The 5,967-nt window shown below is 38.7% G+C and overlaps 1 pseudogene; it reads left to right on the top strand.

Annotated features, from left to right (window-relative positions):
- The first annotated feature begins 4,292 nt into the window (after positions 1-4,292).
- LOC112481283 lies at positions 4,293-4,411 on the top strand (annotated as a pseudogene).
- Positions 4,412-5,967: the final 1,556 nt, after the last annotated feature.

The raw sequence follows: 5,967 nt of genomic DNA, 5'->3' as shown, positions 1-5,967 counted from the left end.
GCCTTAATTTTATTGCTTGGCACTTGACAGACACATACATGCCTTTTGCACATGTACTAATAACAAAAATAACAGGACTTCATCTACATTTTGGTCTAAAGAACGTGTGTCTAAAGAACGTGTGTCTAAAGAACGTGTTTGCTGCCTTGCAAGATGATACAAAATTTCAATCATTACTTTGACATTAAGTATTTATTTCACTAATAAATATCAAATGTACATGCAGTGGTTCATTTCAACAAGATGGCTCTGTTCCAACAATGAACAATAGTGGCTTTGCTGAATCAATGAATTTAATTGTGAAGGCAGGAGCAAGCATTATGGAATTGTAAGATTGCTAGGACATAGAAGACCATCTTTCACCAGTGTGACACTGAGGATTGCACTCGATGTAGATTCAGTTCTAAGGAAGGCTTCAGACTTCGAAGGCCAGGCGTTATACCATTTGATTTGTTAACACTGCTACTGGCCGAAAATATTTGTAAGACATCATTGATTATAAGACACATCTCAAATTTGGGAAAAGTTAAAATGTGAATAAAAAGTATTATTTAGTATTGATGAACAATGATAGTTCATTATCCTCAACAGCCAAGAGATGAGAAAACCTTCCGGCTATAGGAATGTCAGGTCCAATGATGAGAGAATGGAAGCCGTAAGGTATTAACAAGAAGGCCTTAATCTTCCTTTCAGGTTGATTAAACTTTAGACAGGTTTCTTCAGGACTATAGACCCCTGACCTCCCTTTTATTTTTATTTTTATTTATTTTTATTTTTTTAGGGCATGTACTTTAGAAAACTTGGGCAGTTATAAATTCTCTGCCTCTTTGAGATGTAAATCTTCTACTACCCAGAAATATCTTCTCAAGGACCATCCTTTCGAAATGCAATCACCTAAAAAGATAGGACCCTTATCTCCCAGTGTCTGTGGAAGAGTAGGAGCCTAACTTCTGCGGCAAGCAATCAGCAAACACAGATGGCCTAATCACACTGACCAACTCTCTCTGCCAAAATTCTTCAGTACTTTTCCACTAGTTCACTCAAGTTCTTAAGAATTCCCTACCTTTTGTTTTCAGTGGAGTTGAGATCCTATCGCTCCTCTGTTGTCACCATCTTACATAAAGTCTCTCTTGCCGGTTTATGTGGTCAGTACAGTTTTTCTTTTGCACAAGTCACCCCGTTCTAAAGAAATAGCATTAAAATGACCTTTCTGCATACTTAACACATCCGACTTTGAATTATGACTTTTTTTAATGTACATTCTTTGGTCTCCCACATATAGTTTATATGTTTTTTTAAGAATAAAATCCAGAAAATATATTTCCCCAGGCTATAAATGCTGAGCGTGTGTTGGGAATTACAATTCATGGTTAGAACTGTTCATTTTTACTGCTTTGAAACATAGGTGTTTAGAGGCAAAAGGAAATTCTTTCTAATCCAAATATCTAATTTTCAGGCTAATATTCTGTGGCCCAGAGAGATTAATGCTTTTCTCAGGATCATATAGCTAGTTAATGGCTGACCAAAAACAATCCAGTGTTTTCACTAGACAAATGATACCAACATTGAGCTGTGCATTTAGATACCTGAGAGCTTGAAATAATGCTGATGCACTTATGAAAAGTCAGGATCAATTGATTCAGAATCTTGAGTTGTAGACTTAGGTACTTGTGGTTTGTGAAAAACTCATTTAAAATGCAGCCAGGTCTGAGAACTACCGGAATATTCTTTCTCCATATATGTAGTAGACTAAAATCTGGCAAGAAACAAATTGTTAATTTACGTCCTGCACAGAGGAGCAGACGGCTAAATTTGGAATGCTTTGTAGCATTGGTGCATTCACAAATTCTCACTCTTAAATCTGGCACTTCTTAGTTATTCCTTCAGTTGTTTTCTTGCCCTAGAAGTGTATAAAGTTGGCATGTGGTACCACTTCTTGACTGGTTATGGTAGCTCAGAGAACCTGAAAAGGTGACCTTTCTACCAAAGCAGTGCTTCTTGATGTATCTTTGAAACTGCTCTAGTTGTAGATTGGGCTGCTGGGCATAAAGGAAAAGAGATTTCAACACACATGTCTATAATACAAATCTACTAGACTGCTGGCTCACAAATCTGTACAGGTGGTAGAATATTTTTTTGTGAGTGAGATATACTTCATGAGAAGGTGAGCTCCTAGGAAGAAAGGAATTTGTATAAATGCAAAAAATTGTTTTTATTATGCAAATAAATGAGCTTAACACGGTAATAATTACAATTAAAACAGAAAGCCAGGTCTCTCTGCCCTAGAAAGCAACATCGTTGTGAGGAAATTTAACAAGGCTTTTTATAACTATTATTACATGCCTTAACTGCAAGGTTTGGAGTAAGAACCAAACTTTTAAGTAGGTGTTTTTTTTTTTTTTTAATCCATTAGCTATAAATTAAACCAAACCAGGAGATTGAAGTGTCTCCTCCCCCTTCCTCCCACACCACCGTGAGCCTAACCTCAATTTGCTGATGTTTGCAGTATTTGCACAAGCACCATTATCTTCTGGAGCGAAAGCAATGCTACTGTGATGATTCAAGGAAAGAATTAGAAACTATATATTTTTAATTTTTTTCTTTTATGAGCAATTTAAATTGGCAGGAAAAACACAATTAAGCAATTTCAAAGGTGTAATTTTATGGAGATTTAAACACTACATCTCTAAACACTGTTTTAAAAAAAGAAATTTGTAATTAACGTTTTCTATTACTTATAGTTCTTATCTCTGTGAGACAGTGGTAAAGAAAATGGCCAAGAAAGTGATTTTTTACACAGTATAGTTTGAAAATTCCTAGCCTAAAAAGTTGAAAGTGTGAAAAGTGAGAGTGAGTAGAAATTTCAGATGTGAAAAAGAGCAGAGATGTCCTCTTGGCATCCCTCCTGAGGTTGTTAACTCAGGGAGTCTTGCAGATTCCATCCCTCAGCTGCTGATGGGGAAAGGTCTCACCTGCAAATTAGAGAGATCTTGCCACAGATACTGCACAGGAACAGGAAATTGCCAGATGGCTTTAACCCTTTCATTAGCACACCCTGACTTAGTAACCTTCCATTTTATTGTTACCTCTGGCTTCATCAAGATCTGCTTCAATTTCCAAGAGTACTGGGAACCCCTAGCTTTTGAGAAAGTCAGTTTTATTGCACTGCTTTACTTGTTGCAAAATTCTTTCGTACATCAGTAAGAATCTGATTCCATATTTTTTTCCCTGAAGTCACCTTTCTTCGTAAGTCTGTATTCACTGACATCAGGCTGGAGCTTGAAATCGGCCATAGTGAGATTGTTTACATCAGGGAAATCTGCGAATGCTGCTGCTAATCAGGGAATGTTTGGGGAGCAAGTTGTTAAGTCTTTGCCAGCATACCACTATCTCTGGAGCTGAGCAGAATAGGTCTGCTTCTTCATCTCTACAACAGCCTTTCAAACATTTTTAAGGTTTTTCTCTCTGTCCCTGAGAAATCCAGGTCACCTACAGTAGGGAGGCCCCTGCTAGGATCTCTTGCTAGGTCTAATTCTGAGCAAGCGGTATGTATGCTCGTCTGCATGTACATCCTCCTCTAAAATATATTGCTTGTCTTATTAAGCTGTTTTAGGAATTAAACAAAATGATGCCACAAAGTGCTCAGCATAGGTCCTTATACATTACAAGACCTGGGGTACTAGTAGCCATTATTATGTTAAACCCTTACGCTAAAGATAATAGCTACTGGTACCCAACATCTTCATATGCAAGGCCCTATGCTGAGACCCTACCAGAGCCCTGTAGCTGGAACTTGAAATTGACTTATTCTCCTTTCCTAGCCTAGGAGGCTCACAGAAAAATTTACCCTAATATAGCTTTTATTTTTTCCAAAATGTTTCATCCAATTGAAATGTGTACAGTTCTGATTAGACACGAGAACAGGATATAGATTTATTTCCAAATTCAAATCTAATACAACATTCTGTTAGGATACTTGGTGGACTGTTAGAATAGGGATTCCAAAGACGTCCTTTTCTCTTACAAAGAGACCTCCAATATATCTGAAAATGCCTGCTATAACATGATTTCATAAGAGCATGAGCTGTTCTGAGGAAGAACTGAGGAGTGCATAGTAATTTTCTGTACTCTTCTCCTCTGGTCTATCTTTCTGCCTCTCAGAGCAGATAACCATCTTGGCCCTCTGTCCATGGTTACCTACCTTCCTCTCCCAAAGTCTTAAGACTTGTGGCCCTCTCATTACCAAAAGAGGAACCAAGCTGTGGTTGGTGACATGCTAAGAAGGCCTTCCTGTCTACGGCCATGCCACCCTGAATGTGCCTGATCTCATCTGCTCTTGGAAACTAAGCAGGGTCAGGCCTGGTTAGTACTTGGATGGGGGACCACCTAGGAAGATGAGGTGCTGCAGGCGTTAAAAAAAAAAAAAAATCTTCAAGTTTCTCTTCTCCTGGTGTACATGTCCTGTACGGTCCTCTCCCTTTGAGTGTAGGCGTGACTATAAATATGCCGGGATGGCACTCATTAGGTTATGTTATATGGTGCAGTTGACTTTAAGAAAGGGAGATTATTCTTAGTGGTGTGTCCTAATCAAGTGAACTCTTAATAGGGACTGAGCTCTTTCTGAAGTCCAAGATTTGAAGCATGAGATGGGTTTCATGGGAGAGTGATGGTCTGTTGCTGGCTTTGAATATGAGGAAGCCAGTTTGCAAAGACCTGAGAACAGCCTCTGTGAGCTGAGAGCAACCTCTAGCTAACAGCCAGCCAGAAAAGAGGACCTCAGTCGATCAGCCTTAAGGAGATAAATTCTTTCAATGTGAATGGGCTTCAAAGTAGATTTTTCCCCAGAGCCTCCAAAAGAGAACTTAACCAGCCTCACATGTCAAGTGCAAGGCCCTGAGCAAAGATCCCAGTCTAGCCAAAATGGACTTTTCTGACTTTCAGAACTATATGATGACAAACGGCTGTTGTTTAAAGCTGTTCAGTTTGTGGTAATTTGCTAAGCAATAGGAAAATATATGAACTATCATGTGATCTTGTACTATTATCTTCTTCAGTTGTAAACAGCTTCAATATGCTCACTCTATTGCCAGGTGTCTCATCAGCCATGGGTACTTTCTTCTGGATTGTTCCTACTTCCCCAGTGTTCTCTCTTGAGATGAGTAGAATAATTGCATTTTGTTTTGTATAGCTCTGGCTCAACAATCACTCTATACACAGACAGAGCATGTGATAAAGTTCCAAGGGATATTCCAAAATGTAGTAAATGAACGAAGAAAGACAGAATTCTGAGGAAGCATGCACAGGTTATATCAACATGAAAAAGTATAAATCTTTTTTGAAATAAGGCAAGATAGAAACAATTGAATAAAAATGCCTCTGGCTAAAAGTTAGACCCATCTCTCTACTGTGGCGTTCTTTGCCCTGCCATGTGATTATTTTCACGCCAGTCTAGTCTGTAGACTCCTCGAGGGTGAGGGACTGTGGTCTGCTCATTTCTAAACTCCAAGTATAGTACTTAGTATTTTATAGGTGCTCAATAAACCTCTCTACATTTACCCGAAACGAAGGCATTTGCCAATGACAGGATTTACAGAATTCTGAGATTAATTGAAGTTTTCTCCAAGCTTGAAAAGCAACAGAGAACTATGTGTTCAGAAAGATGTGAAGAGCTGAGGAATGTACCAGAGAGTAAATGCTTTCTCAGAATCAGAAAGCAATCTTTTTGAAGCAGAGGTGTTGGCGAGCTCTTTCCGGGTGGGAGATGAAGAATTGAACAGAAATAAAAATGAGACACCTTAGAATTTGCCATGGAATAAACAAGACAAGGGGTGATAATACTGAAAGTTTCAAGCCTCTCTCAAGGCATATTTTCTCTAGTGGAAAGGGCACTGCCTCTCCTTTGAGAAAGACTAGGTTATACACACTGACGTAGCTAGGGGGATTTGTCCACAGTAAAATAGCCAAACT

The sequence above is a fragment of the Pteropus alecto genome, unplaced genomic scaffold, assembly GCF_000325575.1.
Source record: "Pteropus alecto unplaced genomic scaffold, ASM32557v1 scaffold14, whole genome shotgun sequence".
In the NCBI taxonomy this organism is placed as follows: Eukaryota; Metazoa; Chordata; class Mammalia; order Chiroptera; family Pteropodidae; genus Pteropus; species Pteropus alecto.
This window is presented reverse-complemented; position numbering and strand designations above follow the sequence as displayed.